Source organism: Neofelis nebulosa, chromosome 8 (assembly GCF_028018385.1).
Source record: "Neofelis nebulosa isolate mNeoNeb1 chromosome 8, mNeoNeb1.pri, whole genome shotgun sequence".
In the NCBI taxonomy this organism is placed as follows: domain Eukaryota; kingdom Metazoa; phylum Chordata; class Mammalia; order Carnivora; family Felidae; genus Neofelis; species Neofelis nebulosa.
In genome coordinates this window covers 599105-618291 of record NC_080789.1, presented here as the reverse complement: position 1 = coordinate 618291, position 19187 = coordinate 599105, and the positions used below count along the sequence as shown (strand labels likewise).

Sequence of the window (19187 nt, the reverse complement as noted above, 5' to 3'; positions counted from 1 at the left end):
TTTGTCTTTCTATGATGGCTTCTTTCACTGAACACAGTGCCCTCAGGGTTCACCTGTGGTGCAGCAGGTGTGAGGAGTTCTTTCCTTTTTATTTTTATTTTTGAGAGAGAGAGAGAGAGCGAGTGAGTGCACATGTGAGCGGGAGAGAGGGGCAGGGGAAGAGAGAGAGAATCTTATTTTTATTTTTGAGAGACTGCAAGAGTTGGGGAGAGAGGCACAGGGAGAGAGAGAGAATCTTAAGTAGGCTCGACGCTCAGCACAGAGCCTGACACGGGTCTTGGGATCATGACCTGAGCTGAAATCAAGAGTTGGATACCCAACTGACTGAGACACCCAGGCACCCCAGAAGTTCCTTATTAAGGCTGAATAATACTCCATTATATAGATGGGCCACAATTTGTTTATCCCTTTGTCAATCAATGGTTATTTGGGTTGCTTCCACCTTTTGCTGTTGTCAACTTCTTCTTTTTTTAAAAAATACTTGTTTATTTTGAGAGAGAGAGAAAGCACGAGCAGGAGAGGGGCAGAGAGAGGGAGAGAGAATCCCAAGGAGGTCCATGCCCAGTGTGGAGCCTGATGTGGACCTCGATCCCATGACCATGAGATCATGACCTGAGCCAAAATCAAGAGCTAGATGCCCAACGAACTGAGCCACCCAGGTGCCCCATCAACTTGTTTCTTGATATGGTCACAGGAAGACCCTCTTGGGGGTTCTGTGCTATGAACTGTTTTGCGTGTCCCCGAGATTCGTATGTTGATGCTCTAACCCCCAATGTGATCATATTTGGAAATAGGACTTTTAGAAATGTAACCAGGGTAGGGGCACCTGGGTGGCTCAGTCAGTTAAGCGTCAGACTTAGGCTCAGGTCATGATCTCGCGGTTTGTGAGTGAGAGTCCTGCGTTGGGCTCTGTGCTGACAGCTCAGAGTCTGGAGCCTGCTTCGGATTCTGTGTCTGCTTCTCTCTCTGCCCCTCCCCCACTCGTGCTCTGTCTCTATCAAAAATAAATAAATGTAAAAAAAAATTTAGAAGTGTAACTAAGGTTAAATGAGGTCATATGGGTGAATCCTAATTCAGTGGCCTTAAAAGTAGAGGAAGAGAGAGGCCTCTCTCTTCACATGCACACACCAAGGCAGCCGTCTGCAAGCCAGGAAAGGACTTGCGCCAGAGCCACGTTGGCCCTAATCTTGGACTCCCAGCCTCCAGGACTGTGAGAAAGGAAATTTCTAGTTGTTTAAGCTTCCCAGTCTGTGCTGAGCTCAGCCACCCTGGCCCCTCGTGAGGATCAAGGCAAATTGGCAGGAGCAGAGATGACCCTGAGGAGTTATAAGAACCATTAAACCTGGCTGGCTCAGTTTGTGGAGCATGCTAGTTTTGATATCGGGGTTGTAAGTTCAAGTCCCACGTTGGATGTAGAGATTACTTAAAAAAATCTTTAGGGGCTCCTGGATGGCTCAGTCGGTTGAGCATCTGACTCTTGATTTTGGCTCAAGTCATGATCTCACGGTTCCTGGGATCAAGCCCCGTGTCAGGCTCTGGGCTGACAGTGCAGAGCCTGCTTGGGATTCTCTCTCTCCCTCTCTCTCTGCCCCGCCCCTGCTCATGCTGTATCTCTCTCTCTCTCTCAAAATAAATATTAAAAAAAAGAAACCTTAAAAAAAAAATCTTTAAAAAACAAAACATCTGTTTTGACCCAGCTTAGAGATCCTTTTAATTGTCAGGCTCCTTGTTGGGTAGCTGGAGCCCCCAAACTATAGAATGGAGGTGCCTGCCCTACTTTGCTTTCTGACCATAACCATGGGTCTTAGCTTCTAGAAAATTTTTCAGGCCCAGGAAGTGATTGAGGATAGATGCCCATGGCCCTCTGCCTGCCTCAGGGAGAAGAGGATATCATTCTTAGAAGGTCGGACTCTGAATCTCAGCTCCATTAATCTTTGGACCTGCTATGATACCCCATTGGGTGACTGTGCAAGACATTGCTGAGTCCTCTACTGTTAGACAGCCTGACCACCGTGGTCGTAAAAGAACATCTCCCATTCCTCTGCTGTCTGACACTTCCACTGGCTGATTATGTCTTGGGGATGGTCACTGAAAGTACTCCTAGGGTTGATTCACCAAGGAGCCCCATCCAGTCTGGGTGACTTGTCCCAGAAAGCCTTCAAACATCCCTCTTTCCAGGGACTGGTTAGATGTGCTCCATCTTAAACTGGAGGAATCTGGCCTCCCACATCCAGGGGAAGTCCCACCGTTGGGCATTTGGCAGAGACTGGTCTGTGTGGCAAGGGCAATAGTTATCTTCTCTTAGATTTGGTGATCTCCCGTGAAAGGCCCCCAGGACTTTTAGAATGTGGCTTACTCGGCCAGAGTTTTCTGATGGGTAGTTACACACATACCTACACATATGCACAAGTAGAGATAATTATGTAATGAATCTTTATGTACCCATTACTTAGATTTGTCAGGGAGCAAGAATGTCCTGTCCCCATCAGGGTCCTTCTGGCCAGACTAAGGATCAAATAGACAGGAGAAATTAAATTTAATTTTGATGTAGGTAGGGGGAATCCAAACAGACATAGAAATTCCAAAGATAGTATAAACTACCAAAACTGAAACAGGAAAAAATATAAAACTTGAGTAGACCCATGACCAGTAAATAAATTGAATTAATTAGTAACAAAAAGTCTCCCCCCAAAAACGAGTCCAGGACTGGTTGGCTTCCCAGGAAATTCTACCAAACATTTAAAGAAGAGTTAACACCTATTCTTTTGAAGCTGTTCCAAGAAATAAAAATGGAAGAAAAACTTCCAAACTCATTCTATGAGGCCAGCATTACCTTGATTCCAAAACCAGACAAAGACCCCGCTAAAAAGGAAAACTGTAGACAGTTTCCCTGATGAACATGGATGCAAAAATTCTCAACAAGATACTAGCCAACCGGATCCAACAATACATTAAAAGAATTATTCACCACGACCAAGTGGGATTTATACCTGGGATGCAGGGCTGCTTCAGTATCCGCAAATCAATCAATGTGATACACCACGTTAATTAAAAAAAGACAAGAACCACATGATCCTCTCAATATATGCAGAGAAAGCATTTAACAAAATACAGCATCCTTTCTTGATAAAAACCCTCAAGGAAGTAGGGAAAGAAGGGTCATACTTCAAGATCATAAAGTCATATACAAAGGACCCACCACTGATACCATCCTCACTGGGGAGAAACTGAGCGCTTTCCCCCTCAGGTCAGGAACACGACAGGGATGTCCACTCTCGCCACTTATTCAACATAGTATTGGAAGTCTTAGCCTCTGCAGTCAGACAACACAAAGAAATAAATGGCATCCAAATCGGCCAGGAGGAGGTCAGACTTTCAGTCTTTGCAGACGACACGATACTCTATATGGAAAACCAAAAAGATTCCACCAAAAAACTGCTAGAACTGATCCATGAATTCAGCAAAGTTGCAGGATATAAAATCGGTGCACAGAAATTGGTTGCATTTCTATACACCAATAATGAAGCAGCAGAAAGTGAAATCAAGGAATTGATCCCATTTACAGCTGCACCAAAAACTATAAAATACCTAAGAATAAATCTAACCAAAAGAGGTGAAAAGCCTATATACACTGAAAACTATGGAAACCTTATGAAAGAAATTAAAGAAGACGCAAAAAAATGGAAAAATATTCCATGCTCATGGATTGGAAGAACAAACATTGTTAAAATGTTGATACTACCCAAAGCAGTCTACACAGTCAATGCAATCCCTATCAAATTAACACCAGATTCTTCACAGAGCTAGAACAAACAATTCTAAAATTTGTATGGAACCACAAAAGACCCCGAATAGCCAAAGCAATCTTGAAACAGAAAACCAAAGCTGGAGGCATCACAATCCTGGACTATTACAAAGCTGTAATCAGGACCGTATGGTACTGGTACAAAAGCGGACACTTAGATCAATGAAACAGAATAGAGAACCCAGAACTGGTCTCACAAACATAGGGCCAGCTCGTCTTTGACAAAGCAGGAAAGAATATCCAGTGGAATAAAGACAGTCTTTTCAGCAAATGGTGCTGGGAAAACTGGACAGTGGACATGCAGAAGAATGAACCTGGACCACTTTCTTACACCATACACAAAAATAAACTCAAAATGGTTGAAAGACCGAAGTGTGAGACAGGAAGCCATCAAAATCCTAGAGGAGAAAGCAGGCAACAACCTCTTGGACCTCACCCACAGCAACTTCTTAACATGTCTCCACAGGCAAGGGAAACAAAAGCAAAAATGAACTATTGGGACCTCATCAAGATAAAAAGCTTCTGCACAGAGAAGGAAACAATCAGCGAAACTAAAAGGCAACCGCTGGAATGGGAGAAGATGTGTGCAAATGACATATCAGATTAAGGATTAGTATCCAAAATCTGTAAAGAACTTATCAAACTCAACACCCAAACAACAAATAATCCAGTGAAGAAATAGGCAAAAGACATGAGTAGACTTTTCCAAAGAAGACATCCAGATGGCTAACAGACACACGAACAGATGCTCAACATCACTCATCATCACGGAAATACAAATCAAAACCACAACGAGATGCCACCTGACACCTCAGAATGGCTAACATTAACAGCTCAGGAAACAACAGATGTCGGCGAGGATGCGGAGAGAGAGGATCTCTTTTGTGTTGCTGGTGGGAATGCAAACTGGTGCAGCCGCTCTGGAAAACAGTATGGAGGTTCCTCAAAAAATTATAAATAGAACTGCCCTATGACCCAGCAATTGCACTACTGGATATTTATCCAGAGGATACAGGTGTGCTGTTTCGAAGGGGCACATGCACCCCAATGTTTATAGCAGTGCTATCACCAATAGCCAAAGTATGGAAAGAGCCCAAATGTCCACTGACAGATGAGTGGATAAAGAAGATGCAGTGCATATATATATATATATATGTGTGTGTGTGTGTGTGTGTGTGTACACACATACATACAATGGAGTATTACTTGGCTATCAAAAAATGAAATCTTGCCATTTGCAACAACATGGATGGAACTAGAGAGTATTATGCTAAATGTCAGAGAAAGACAAATATATGACTTCACTCGTGGGCTTTAAGATTCAAAACAGGAACAGAAGGGAAGGGAAGCAAAAATAGTATAAAAATAGGGAGGGGGACAAAACATAAGAGACTCTTAAATACAGAGAACAAACTTAGGGTTGCTGGAGAGGTTGGGAGTGGAGGGATGGGCCAGATGGGCAAGGGACATTACGGAGGACATGGGTTGGGATGAGCACTGGGTGTTATATGTAGGGGATGAATCCCTGGATTCTACTCCTGAAGTCATTTTTACACTATATGCTAACTAACTTGGATGTAAATTAAAAAAAAAAAAAACAAACCAAAAACCCCTAACTGCCCCCCCCCCCCCGAAATTCCAAAGATGGTCAAACTGGTATATATGTCATTCTGAAATAAGGAGAATGGGGTGGGAGTTTGGGATGTCAAAGGGGGGAAGGGATGCAATTCACAGGAAGGTGAAAAAGAGGAAATGTTTTGTAAAGAAATGTTTGCTGCTCCCCAGGAACAGTGGGACCCAGAGAGGACTTGGATCAAACGGGCCTTGCTAGATTTCTCCCCGTCTGCTGTACCTAGTTCATAGTATGATGTAGTTTTCATAGTGATAAATCTCTTCCTGGAGGAGGTCCTCTATCTAAATTTTTTTTAGGCAATTTGAGGGGGAGGTAAAGAGCTCTTCTTGGATCTGCTGGGTTTTGATTGCTTTTCAACTCAAAATAACCTTCATGCCAAAGTGGTCTATCTTGGGGCAGCCTGCCTTTGGCCCCTATAGTTTCAACAGTTACAACATTTTGCCAATCTTGTTTTGTCTATCTGTACTCCTCCCAATCTTTTTTTCCCCTGGTGGATTTACAAGCAAATTCTAATGGGGCCCCTGGGTGGCTCAGGCAGTTAAGCGTCCGACTTCGGCTCAGGTCATGATCTCACGGATCCTGAGTTCGAGCCCTGTGTCGGGCTCTGTGCTGACAGCTCAGAGCCTGGAGCCTCCTTCAAATTCTGTGTTTCCCTCTTTCTCTGCCCCTGCCCTGCTCGCTCTCTCTCTCTCTCTCTCTCTCTCAAAAAAATAAACGTTAAAAAACGAATTCTAGCAATCATGCCATTTTACCTGCCTGCAGATGGGTCCACACTCAGCCTAAGAAGTGTCTTCTGTAGGTTTCTTTGAACCAAAGTCCAAGTGTCACACTTTGTTGAGGGTCTCTTAAATCTCTTATTCTTAGAGTGCCTCCCCATTCTGTATCATTGATTTGTTGGAGAAATTTGGTTATTAGTCCTGTTAATTCCTACATTCTGAATTTCACTAGTTGCTTCCTTTTGTGTTAACTTGTTCCCCTTTCTCTCATGTTTCCAGTAAAGAGATTGACAGGGTGATTAGACTTAGGTACAACTTTTTTTAGGTAGGAAAACTGAACAGGTGTGGATCTGATGGATTTTAATGTAATTTCCACAGAAGACCTGGATTTTAAAACATTCCCTTTCCATTTTATGTACATTCTAGGATGGGTTGACTATCCTTATTTCATTAAACTCTGGGGATGTCTGTCCACATAGCAGTTTATTCCTTTAGGTTTTGGTTCAGTTCTCTGTTGAGGTAGACTGGTTCTTAGTGTGTGATGTCTGCTTAGGTGTTCAAACTTTTTTTTTTTTTTTTTTTTTCATTCTACCTTCATTTGCTCACTGGGCTTCTTCCAGTAGCTGTTGGAAAATAGTAGAATTGCTTCTCTTTGGCTACAGACAAGTGTATTAAACCCTACAGACAAGTGTATTTCCCCTACAGACAAGTGTATTAAACCAAATAGAACATGTTTAAAGAAAACAAAAATGGGGCGCCTGGGTGGCTCAGTCAGTTAATCATCCAGTTCTTGATTTCAGCTCAGGTCATCATCTCCTGGTTCATGAGATTGAAACCCATTTGGGGCTCTGAGCTGACAGTGCAGAGCCTGCTTGGGATTCTCTCTCTCCCTCTCTTTCTGCCCCTCCCCCCACCACTCGTTCTTTCTCTCTCTCAAAAATAAGTGAAAAGAAAACAAAAACAAAATCTAGTGGTATAGAGTGATGATACGTGGGACACATTTTGGGGGTGAATGTCACATACGCCTTTCCTGGAGACAGGTATCTTTTTTTTTTTTTTTTTAAATTTTTTTCAACATTTTTTATTTATTTTTGGGACAGAGAGAGACAGAGCATGAACGGGGGAGGGGCAGAGAGAGAGGGAGACACAGAATCGGAAACAGGCTCCAGGCTCCGAGCCATCAGCCCAGAGCCTGACGCGGGGCTCGAACTCACGGACCGCGAGATCGTGACCTGGCTGAAGTCGGACGCTTAACCGACTGCGCCACCCAGGCGCCCCTGGAGACAGGTATCTTATATAGGTCATAGTCCTTATGGTGAGTATTTTATATTATTCTTTTATTTTAACCCTTGTATAGTCAAATAAACAATGAAATAATTACTCCAAATAGATCAGGGGTTATAATATAAAAAATTAAGCCATGTGAGTACTAAAAACAAAGGTGAGTTTCTTTAGAACTTAGGAGTGGGGAAAACTTTTCTAACTATGACTCAGAATCTAGAAACAGTAGAAGACTCACAGAAATTGATTACATTAACAACAGAAAAACTGCATTGCAAAAATCACTGTAAGCAAAGTCAAAAGACAAATGACAAAGAGAAAGATATGTTGAACTTCTGTCATAGCAAAGAGCTTTTATCTCAAATATTTAAAAGAACTCTACACCTGAAACTAATGAACACACACTGTATGTTCACTAACTGGAATTTAACTAAAAACTATACATACATACATACTCGTTCGTAGAGGGGCTTTGGCTGGCTCAGCTGGAGAAGCATGTGGCTCTTGATCTTGGGATAGTGAGTCTGAGCCCCATGTTGGGTGTAGAGATTACTAAAAATATATCTAAAAAATTACCAATAGAAACTGAGAAGAAAAATAAAACAACCTGATAGAAAAAAATGGGCAAAAGATGGGAATAGTTTATGGAAAAGAAATGAAAATGGACCTTATATAGTTGAATAGATGCTTACCATTTCTTGTAATAAAAATACTAATCAAAGCTATATGGAGACACCACTTTTTGCTTACCATATTGGTAGAATGGCCAACTCTCCTGGTTTGCCCAGGACTTTCCAGGTGTTAGCACTGAAAGTCCTCTGTTTTGGGAAACCCCTCAGTCCTCAGCAGACTGGGACAGTTGATCACCCTACATATTGGCAGAAATTCAAAAGTTTATATTTTCTTTTGACAAGGCTGTGTTGAGGGGTGCCTGGTGACTCAGTCTGTTAAGCATCCGACTTCAGCTCAGGTCATGATCTCGCGGTTTGTGGTTTTGAGCCCCACATTGGGGGCTCTGTGCTGATGGTATGGAGCCTGGAGCCTGCTTCGGATTTTGGATTCTGTGTCTCCCTCTCTCTCTCTTTGTCCCTCCCCTGCTTGTGCTCTGTCTCTTTCTCTCAAAAAAAAAAAAAAAAAAAAAAAAAAAAAAAGTCTGTGTTGAAACTGATCTCTTGCCAATAGAAATGCAAAAATGATACAATGCTTCTGGAGGAGGATTTGTCTATATTTTGCAGATTTATATGTGCATTTGTCCTTTGACCCAGCAATCCCACATCTAGGAATCTGTCTTAAAGATATGCTGGCAAAAATATTAAATCACTTTGTTAAAAGCTCTTCATTGCAGAATTATCTGTAATAGCAAAAGACTGGAAACAACATGTGTCCACCACTAAGGATAAGTCCACATAATGGAGTACTGGCTAGCACCTTTGGGGACATGAGAGGTACTTCTGGGTGCTCGTAATCCAGTTTCTTTTTTCTTTTCTCCTTTTTTTCCCCTTAAATCTTTAAAAAAAATATTTGGTTATTTTGAGAGAGAGAATGCGAACAGGGGAGGGGAAGAGAGAGAGGGAGTGCAAGAGGGAGAGAGAGAATCCAAGCAGGCTCTGTGCTGCCAGTGCAGACCCTAACCCTGGGCTTAAACTCACGAACCACAAGATCACACCCTGAGCCAAAACCAACAGTCAGACGCTTAACTGACTAAGCCACCCACGTGCCCCAGTAATCCAGTTTCTTGAAATGGATGGTGTGGTTGCATAGATGGGTTTATTTTGTGAAAATTCAGTGAGCTATTCACTTACGATTTATGTCCTTTTATTGTGTATTTAAAATTTGTAAAAAGTTTGTTTAAAGAAAGAAGGAAGAGTTTTATGAAAAAAAACAAGACACAATAGCAATTTGTTACCTTTTGAACAAGAAATGTTGGAAAGTATCAAAAAAAATTTTTCAGTGAAGCAGTAAATCAGAAAATTAATAAAAATAGCTATGTTGAGAAGGAGGAGGGAAGCATGATGAAGGGGCAGGAATGGGATGAGACTCGTGAGCTATTTTCTTATGAAGTTCTTTTACAAAATTTGGAAAAACTTTGGGTGTAGTTTCTTCAGGTATTTTTATGCTCTATTCTTTCATTTTCCTCTGAGATTTCAGTACAGGTATGGTAGGCCACTACCAGTTGCAGGTATGGTCCCACAGGTTACTGAGGCTCTGTTCTTTCTTTTTTCTTTATTTTTGGCTCTATTCATTTTTAATTTTTTTTTTTTTTTTTTAATTTTTTTTTTTTTTCAACATTTTTTATTTATTTTTTGGGACAGAGAGAGACAGAGCATGAACGGGGGAGGGGCAGAGAGAGAGGGAGACACAGAATCGGAAACAGGCTCCAGGCTCCGAGCCATCAGCCCAGAGCCTGACGCGGGGCTCGAACTCACGGACCGCGAGATCGTGACCTGGCTGAAGTCGGACGCTTAACCGACTGCGCCACCCAGGCGCCCCGGCTCTATTCATTTTTAATAAAACCTTTCTCTCTCTCTCTTCAGGTTGACTAGTTTCTGTTGATCTGTCTTAGGTTCACTGACATTTTCTTTTTCAGTCTCAGTTTTTTATTAAGTCTATCCAGTGTATATTTTTATTTCAGATATTTTACTTTTCAGTTCTAGAAATCGTTTGTTTTTCTGTGTAATTTGTTTCTTTCCATCTCTATTTCTGAAATTTTGTTTTTTCACTCATTATCACTATCTTTTCCTTTAAGTCTTTAAACATATTTATTATAGCTGCTTTAAGGTCTATTTCTGGTAAGTCTATCATCTGAGACATCCTATGGTCTGTATCTAATAGCTGCTATTTATTTATTTCCTAATAGCTATTTAAAAAAATTGTTTTTGAGATGAGATGATTAAAAAAAATTTTTTTTTAATGTTTATTTTTGAGAGAGTGAGAGAGCGTGTGCGAGCACAAGTTGGGGAGGGGCAGAGAGAGAGAGAGGGAGACACAGAATCCAAGCAGGCTCCAGGCTCTGAGCTGTCAGCACAGAGACCGACTTGGGGCCTGAACCCACCAGCCGGGAGATCATAACCTGAGCTGAAGTTGGAGCTTAACTGACTGAGCCACCCAGGCACCCCTGATTTGTTCATATTAAAAAAAAATAAATCATATTAATTTTTATTAATGATGACTGCTACTAATAAGGCTACAAATTCTCATATACAGTGTAGTGGAACCTTTCCCACCATTTTCTAGAAATTTGATTTTTCAACTCTTTTTAGTGTATCTTTTTTTCTTTCTTTTTTTTTAAGTTTACATACAAGTTAGTTAGATAGTGCAGTAATGATTTCAAGAGAATTCAGTGATTCATCCCCCACTTATAACACCAAGTGCACATCCCAACAAGTCCCTTGCCCATTTAGCCCATCCCTCCACCCACAACCCCTCCAGCAATCCTCAGTTTGTTCCCTGTATTTAAAGAGTCTCTTATGTTTTGTCTCCCTTCCTATTTTTTATTATTTTTGCTTCCCTTCCCTTCTGTTCCTGTTTTGTATCTTTAATTCCACATATGAGTGAAGGCATCATTCGTCTTTCTCTTTTTTAAATTTTTTTTTTCAACGTTTTTTATTTATTTTTGGGACAGAGAGAGACAGAGCATGAATGGGGGAGGGGCAGAGAGAGAGGGAGACACAGAATCGGAAACAGGCTCCAGGCTCCGAGCCATCAGCCCAGAGCCTGACGCGGGGCTCGAACTCACGGACCGCGAGATCGTGACCTGGCTGAAGTCGGACGCTTAACCGACTGCGCCACCCAGGCGCCCCTCATTCGTCTTTCTCTGACCCTCCATCCACGTTGTTGCAAATGGCGAGATTTCATTTTTTGATAGCCAAGTAATACTCCATTGTATGTATGTGTATATACATACATATATATATATGTATGTATATACACACACATATATACGTATACACACACACACACACACACATATATATATATATATATATATATATATATATATATATATACACATACACACTGTATCTTTAACCATTCATCTGTCAGTGGACATTTGGGCTCTTTCCATACTTTGGCTATTGGTGATAGCACTGCTATAAACATTGGGGTGCACGTGCACCTTCGAAACAGCACGCCTGTATCCTCTGGATAAATACCCAGTAGTGCAATTGCTGGGTCGTAGGGCAGTTCTATTTTAATTTTTTTTAACGTTTATTTATTTTTGAGACAGAGAGAGACAGAGCATGAACGGGGGAGGGGCAGAGAGAGAGGGAGACACAGAATCGGAAGCAGGCTCCAGGCTCTGAGCCATCAGCCCAGAGCCCAACGCGGGACTCGAATTCATAGACCGCGAGATCGTGACCTGAGCTGAAGTCGGACGCTCAACCGACTGAGCCACCCAGGCGCCCCTATTTTTAATTTTTTGAGGAACCTCCATACTGTTTTCCAGAGCGGCTGCACCAGTTTGCATTCCCACCAGCAACACAAAAGAGATCCTCTCTCTCCGCATCCTCGCCGACATCTGTTGTTTCCTGAGCTGTTAATGTTAGCCATTCTGAGGTGTCAGGTGGCATCTCATTGTGGTTTTGATTTGTATTTCCGTGATGATGAGTGATGTTGAGCATCTGTTCGTGTGTCTGTTAGCCATCTGGATGTCTTCTTTGGAAAAGTCTACTCATGTCTTTTGCCTATTTCTTCACTGGATTATTTGTTGTTTGGGTGTTGAGTTTGATAAGTTCTTTACAGATTTTGGATACTAATCCTTAATCTGATATGTCATTTGCACACATCTTCTCCCATTCCAGCGGTTGCCTTTTAGTTTCGCTGATTGTTTCCTTCTCTGTGCAGAAGCTTTTTATCTTGATGAGGTCCCAATAGTTCATTTTTGCTTTTGTTTCCCTTGCCTGTGGAGACATGTTGAGTAAGAAGTTGCTGTGGGTGAGGTCCAAGAGGTTGTTGCCTGCTTTCTCCTCTAGGATTTTGATGGCTTCCTGTCTCACACTTCGGTCTTTCAACCATTTTGAGTTTATTTTTGTGTATGGTGTAAGAAAGTGATCCAGGTTCATTCTTCTGCATGTCCACTGTCCAGTTTTCCCAGCACCATTTGCTGAAAAGACTGTCTTTATTCCACTGGATATTCTTTCCTGCTTTGTCAAAGACGAGCTGGCCCTATGTTTGTGAGACCAGTTCTGGGTTCTCTATTCTGTTTCATTGATCTAAGTGTCCGCTTTTGTACCAGTACCATATGGTCTTGATTACAGCTTTGTAATACATCTTGAAGGCCAGGATTGTGATGCCTCCAGCTTTGGTTTTCTTTCTTTCTTTCTTTTCTTTCTCTTTCTTTCTTTCTTTCTTTCTTTCTTTCTTTCTTTCTTTCTTTCTTTCTTTCTTTTTCTCTCTCTCTCTCTTTCTTTCTTTCTTTCTTTCTTTCTTTCTTTCTTTCTTTCTTTCTTTCTTTCTTTTTAAAATTTTAATGTTTATTTATTTTTGGGGGTGGGAGGGGTACAGAGAGAGAGGGAGACACAGAATCTGAAGTAGGCTCCAGGCTCTGAGCTGTCAGCACGGAGCCTAATGCGAGGCTTGAACCCGTGAACCGTGAATTCATGACCTGAGCCGAAGTTGGACACTCAACCAACTGAGCTACTCAAGCACCTCCTGGTTTTCTTTTTCAAGATTGCTTTGGCTATTCGGGGTCTTTTGTGGTTCCATACGTAGTTTAGGATCGTTTGTTCTAGCTCTGTGAAGAATGCTAGTGTTTTTTTAATAGGGATTGTATTAAATATGTAGATTGCTTTGGGTAGTATGAGGAAAAAAAACTTCTTAAGATTTTACTTTTAAGTAATCTCTACATCCAATGTGGGGCTCGATCCCATGAACCATGAGTAAGATCCTAATCTGAGCCAAAATCAAGAGTCAGACGCCTAACCAACTGAGCCACCCAGGCGCCTCCTAGCTGCTTTTTAATTAAAAAAAAAATTATAGTTACATTTTCTGCTGCTTTGTATGTCTAATAATTTTTTTATATGTTGGTATCTGGATTATGATCTTGAGTTTTGTTCTGGCAGATGGTTAAGTTATTGGAAGATCATTTTGATCCTGTCAGGCTTGGCCTTACTCTTTGAGTAGTGTATTTTGGATTTGAACTTTGTGTTTGGCTATGGCCTTTGCTCCAGGTTGTAATTTTTACTCTGCTGGCAGGGCCTTACTGGGATGTTTGCTGTGTACCTCGTGGTGCTCTGTCTGCCTGGGTTGGAACTGCCAATACCTCTCCAGTGACTGGGTCTGTGTAGCTGGACACCTCTTTGTACTTTTTTACTTTGCAACCATGTAAATATTTTACATAAGTTGAAAACAAAATTAAATAAAAAACAATAGCAAGTAGGCAACCCCCCCTCCCCCAGTTAAATATAAATATATTCTAATAAACATTGGTTCAAAGTTAGAATAAACAGGCCTAAAGTCAGTCTTACTGAAATACTTTCTTACTTTGAAAACTGTATAAAGTGCTGAAAAGCCAATGTTGAATTATTTAGCTTAATAATTTAAAGTGCTAGATGTAAAAAGAGTTACCTATCTAGAAGATGATAACACTGATTTGTGGCTTAGCACACTTTATTGTCTTTTTAAAAAAAGGTTTTTTTTCAAGTTTATTTCTTTATTTTGAAAGACAGAGAGTGTGAACAGGGGAAGGGCAGAGAGAGGAAGAGAGAGAATTGCAAGCAGGCTCCACAGTGTCAGTGCAGAGCCCATTGTGGGCCTCAAACCCACGAACTCTGAGACCATGACCTGACCGAAACCAAGGGTCAGCCATTTAACCAACTGAGGCACCCAGGCGCCCCGTGTCTTTTTTTTGGGAGAGAGAGAGAGAGAGAGAGAGAGAGAACGAACCAATGGGGGCGTGGTGGAGAGTGAGGTGGTGTTAATGTATAGTTATGAAACTGGACAATTTCATGGAGATCCTTCTCATATGGATTCTTTGGAGTGATATTCAAACCATGGCACTAGTTACCCAGATGTAGAATGGGTTGTATCATCAATTCCATTCTCTCTAACACGAGCAAAGACAAGGGAATTTTTAGTTCCTTAATCATAAAATAATTTGATCATAATAATCGTAAAATCTGATAATTTGAATACTAAGTAAAGATTCTGATTTTCGTTTTCCTTTCCTCTACTGTTCTGGTAAGTTAACTTTACAAAGGCAGAACTTAAAATAAGTTTTTTTTTTTCTTATTTTCCAGGTGAAAAGATTATAAATCTTCCACTGAATGAAAAAATCCTTCTTAAAGTTGCATATAGTCCAAGAAAAAAAACCCAAATGTTTTTATATTTTGTTTGAATTCAAACGTAAGCAAGAAGTTTTCATAGAAGGTAAGATAATTTTCCTTTTTAATTCTTTTTTGTAATTTATGTAAATATACTGTATAAGTGGAAGTTCAAAGATGGATGACAACAAAATTAGCTTAGAAGGTGTTGTATAATTATTGTCTTTTGGTTGTTTTTGATCCTTCTGTATCTGGTTTTAATTGCTCTGCTGTGGAAAAGTCACTTAGTCTCTCTAATACAAAAAAACAGGGAGAGTCGTGTGTAGTGAGGCACATTCTCACTTGGGGGGAACACATGAGACAGGGCACAGACACTGTCATGGTTGCCATCCAGAACATACACTCCTCTTACAACATGAAAATTGAGGAGGACTTGATTTCCTGCAGTGTAAGATGCTGTCAAAAGGCTCACCATTGCAATCCAGTTAGATGCTGAGTAAATTGCAACAAATGTAATTTCTTTTTGGGGGGAAGGGGCAGAGAGAGAGGGAGACAGAGGACCCAAAGTGGACTCTGCACTGAGAGCAGAGACTCCAACATGGGGCTCAAACTCATGAACTGTGAGAGCATGACCTGAGCCAAATCTGGACCCTTAAATGGCTGAGCCACTCAGGTGCCCCACAATAAATGTGATTTCTTGTGAGCACTTCAGTACATTAAAAGCTGAGATAACTCTCCAAAGGCCAATAGAGAAAAAAAATTTTAAAAAGGAACAATGAGGGGCACCTGGGTGGCTCAGTAGGTTAAACATCTGACTTCAGCCTAGGTCATGATATCACCGTTCCCACGTTGGAGCCCTGTGTTGGGCTCTGTGCTGACAGCTCAGAGCCTGGAGCCTGTTTCAGATTCTGGGTCTCCTCTCTTTCTCTCTCCCTCTCTCTCTTCCTCTCCCTCTCCCTCCCTCCCTCCCTCTCCCTCCCTCCCTCTCTCTCTCTCTCTCTCTCTCTCTCTCTCTGTCTCTCTGCCACTTCCCTAACTCCCCTAAGCTCTCCTTCTTTCTCTCTTGAAAATAAATAAACATTAAAAAAAATATGAACAATGAGCATTGTGATAGCTGTCCTTTGTTCCTCACTGAAGAAAACCAGTCCTCTTCAGAAGAAAGCATACTCAGTGTTGGCCCTCAGGATTTCTATAATTTTTTTTTTTAATGTTTATTTACTCTTGAAGGAGAGAGAGAGAGAGAGAGAGAGAGAGAATGTGAGTGGGGGAAGGGCAGAGAGAGAGGGAGACACAGAATCTGAAGCAGGCTCCAGGCTCTGAGCTGTCAGCACAGAGCCTGATGCGGGGCTCGAACTCACGATCTGTGAGATCATGACCTGAGTGAAGTTGGTTGCCCAACCGACTGAGCCACCCAGGCGCCCCTCTATAGAGTAAATTTAAGCAAACTTGAACTTAATAGTCAGAACTCACACACCCCTGGGAGGAAGTTAGCATGATTAGATGCCCCAAGGCCTGCAGATTGAATAACTGGATGCAGTATAGAGTGTTTGAAGTAATACAAAACAGAATACAAATTAGTAATGAAAAGCAAAGTAGCAAAATGATCCGAGAGGAACTTTCAGAAATGGAAATGATGTTGAAATTAAAAACTCAGTGTATGTGGATTAAACAGATTAAATGTGGCTGAAGACAGAATTTGTGAACTGTAGTATATGTCTGAAGAAATTACCAGCAGCACTGAGAGATGGGGAATGGAAAAACGAGGATAAGAGGACGGAGGATAGAATAAAAATGTGTCATAAATGTGTAGTTGGAATCCCAGGATGGAAGGGTTGGGAAAATGGAAGAGAGGCATTGTTCAAAGTATTAATAGCTTTGACTTTTCAGAAACTAGTAAGAGATACAAATCCACAGATTTAGAAGCACACTATGTACCAAGTGGTATAAACAAAAAGAAACCCACACCTATATATTGAAATCATGTAGCAACAAAGACAAAAAGCTCTTAAGCTGTAGGTAAAAGATAGATTTCCTACAAAAGAACATCTGTTAGGTTGACAACAGATGTCATTAGCATGAGTAGAAGCCAATAGAGGAATAGTTCGTCAAAGTGATAAGCGAATATAAATTTCAGTATAGAATTGTGTATCAGGTATGTTTGGTAAAAACTCCCAACAATGGTACTGATAAATTTTTAAAAAAATATTTTACTTATTTTTGAGAGAGAGAGCGAGCGAGCGAGCATGCACGGGAGGGGCAGAAAGAGAGGGAGACAGAGGATCCAAAGCAGGCTCTGCGCTGACAGTAGCGAGCCTGATGAGGAGCTCAAACTCATGAACTTTGAGACTGACCTGAGCTGAAGTTGGATGCTCAACCAACTGGGGTTTTTGATTAATGTTGAGCTAGTTCATTTGGACTACCTTCTAACCTCCCACCCCCTACCTTTTGGAAAACAACTACAAGTGTTGGATTGAAAAAACAAAAACAAGTGAGAATATAACAAAGAAGTTCTAGACCAAAACCAGAAAGTAAGAACCCAGATAATTTAAGCACTAGAGGGTCTGCCTTTGCTCCGAGGGCGTTTGCTGATCTGGACAAAGTGGGACTTTGATTTCAGAGGTCTTGTAGGGTAGGAAGAGTAGGAGTTAAGATCCACAGTCTTCTCAAGGTGGAGAGCCCAAAGGAGACTCTTCGCCGTGTGAGAGGGGCTCTGAAGGCTCTATCCTCAGAGCAAGAGTGAACTAGAAGCAGATGTACCTCACTCTATCCCTCCCTACTACCACCTGGTTGTCTTTTACTGTTAAACACAGCAGGAAAAAAGTGGGGGGGGGGAGTGCTTGCAGCTATGGGTTAGCCTTTGTGAGGATTTATAACCTAGGTTCACATTGCCTGTAGTTCAGGGAAATCAAGCACAAATTTAGTTTAAGATTTTCTGGTTTGGTTTATGCCTTCAGGCATCCTGCAGGAGCAAACATAAAACCTCTGTGGAGGAAGTTACCTGTATCCTAAGATGTGAAAAAATCCCTATAGATATTTTTTAAGGACATGGATTTGTGCACAGACAAAACTGACCAAGCACACAAGGAAATAAGGCACCATGAGTAAAACCCAAAATCTGAAGCCTTCCAAGAGTTCATTTTTGGAATTATCAGAAATAAACTCTCAACACAAGCATGCTGTTTATTTTTAAATAAGTATTTGAAAAAATAAAAATATCTGTAGGAAAGTATAATAAGTGGTCTATAATATTTGAAAAACAAAACAAATAGAACTCCTAGAAATCCGGATTGCAATATCCACTGTTAAGAATTTCACGTATAGGATTCATACTGAATTATATATAGTGAAGAGAAGAGCTGGGACAGAAGGCAAGGTGCACACTCTGGTCACTCAGTTAGCCCCTCTGAGCTTCAGCTTGTGGAGCCCAGGCCCTGTTCCAAGAGGCAGGCTGGCACAGTGTGTTTCTGACAGTCTCAGGTGGCTGCAACTTGCTTTGAATTTATTGCATAGATCTGTGTAAATTATTCTTTTACAGTCATTTTAATTTACCTTTGTGGTTATTTCTTCTCTTCGCTTTTAAAAAAAATATTTAATTTTGAGAGAAGAGAGAGACAGAACAAGCAGGGGAGGGGCAGAGAGAGAGAGAGAGGGAGAGAGAGAATCCTAAACAGGTTCTGTGGTGTCAGCAAAGAACCCAGCCCGGGGCTTGACCTCATGAACCATGAGATATGACCTGAGCTGCAATCAAGAGTTGGGACGCTTAACCAACTGAGCCACCCAGGCATCCTTCTTCTCTTCTGATTTTCTGTTTTTGCTCATCTGTTCCTCCAACCCCAACCCTTTTTTAGAATTGACTCTTTTATTTTTTAAGTTCGTTTATTTTTGAGAGAGAGCGAGAGAGAGCATAAGCAGGGGAGGGGCAGAGAGAGAGAGAAGGAGAGAGGGAGAGAGGGAGAGGGAGAGAGAGGGAGATAGGGAGAGGGAGAGGGAGAGAGAGAGAGAGAGAGAGAGAGAAAATCCCAAGCAGGTTCCTTACTATTAGCGCAAAGCCTGATGTGGGACTCGACCTTACGAACCGTGATGTCATGAGCTGCGCCAAAATCAAGAGTCAGTTGCTTAACCAATGAACCACCCAGGCGCCCCAGACCCTTTTTTTGATCTTTCTTCCAGTGCAGTGTGTCCATTATAGACATGGTGTCATTTGTTGATTGGGCAAAAATTACTGCTCTCCATGGACTCGAATTGCCATTTTTTTAGGCCAAACAGAATTCCAGTGGTACATTGGTAAATGTTTAACAACTGGCTTTCTGGAAGAGTAAAAAAACCTTGTTGTTTGAAGCATTTGTCGATTTCTATAGTGCAAATACTTCCATCATGTCTGATTTAAGTGGGCAGTGTGATGCCACCGAAGGTGGGGTTGGGAGAGGCATGAGCCTCTCTGGCCACTGTGAATCTGTCCTCTGTGGCAAGGTGACCTCATTTGTTTCTTT

At 41.5% G+C, this 19187-nt stretch overlaps 1 protein-coding gene across 7 annotated transcripts in view; it reads left to right on the top strand.

Annotated features, from left to right (window-relative positions):
- Positions 1-19187, top strand: part of PPP6R2 (protein phosphatase 6 regulatory subunit 2) — an 82703-nt gene that overhangs the window by 19033 nt on the left and 44483 nt on the right. For 6 of the 7 annotated variants that reach the window (XR_009265220.1, XM_058740898.1, XM_058740897.1 and 3 more), the window contains exon 2: positions 14674-14803. The gene's annotated coding sequence lies outside the window, so the exon portion shown is untranslated. Of the gene's footprint in view, positions 1-13694; positions 13713-14673; positions 14804-19187 lie in introns of those variants that run through there. The other variant, XM_058740894.1, reaches the window with a different exon arrangement.